A 202-nucleotide genomic window follows, 5' to 3' on the forward strand; every position below is an offset into this window, starting at 1 on the left:
AGTTGAGGTGATGCAGCATGTTTGAAAAGGAAACTAACCTCCCCGTCGGGGAATTGAACCCCAGTCTCCCGCGTGACAGGCGGGGATACTGACCACTATACTAACGAGGAGATGATTGCAAGAAATAGCCCTCTACGCAATGCCGGTGGGTTCCATTCCCAGTCAGTGTACCTTGACTGTCAGGTTTGTTATGTAGCAACTA

General features: G+C 50.0%; 1 non-coding gene across 1 annotated transcript; it reads right to left on the bottom strand.

Annotated features, from left to right (window-relative positions):
• Positions 1–38: 38 nt before the first annotated feature.
• Positions 39–110, bottom strand: trnad-guc. The gene has a single exon. It is a non-coding gene; the product is annotated as a tRNA-Asp (tRNA).
• Between the last annotated feature and the right edge of the window lie 92 nt (positions 111–202).

This window comes from Plectropomus leopardus, unplaced genomic scaffold, assembly GCF_008729295.1.
Source record: "Plectropomus leopardus isolate mb unplaced genomic scaffold, YSFRI_Pleo_2.0 unplaced_scaffold67222, whole genome shotgun sequence".
Classification (NCBI taxonomy): domain Eukaryota; kingdom Metazoa; phylum Chordata; class Actinopteri; order Perciformes; family Serranidae; genus Plectropomus; species Plectropomus leopardus.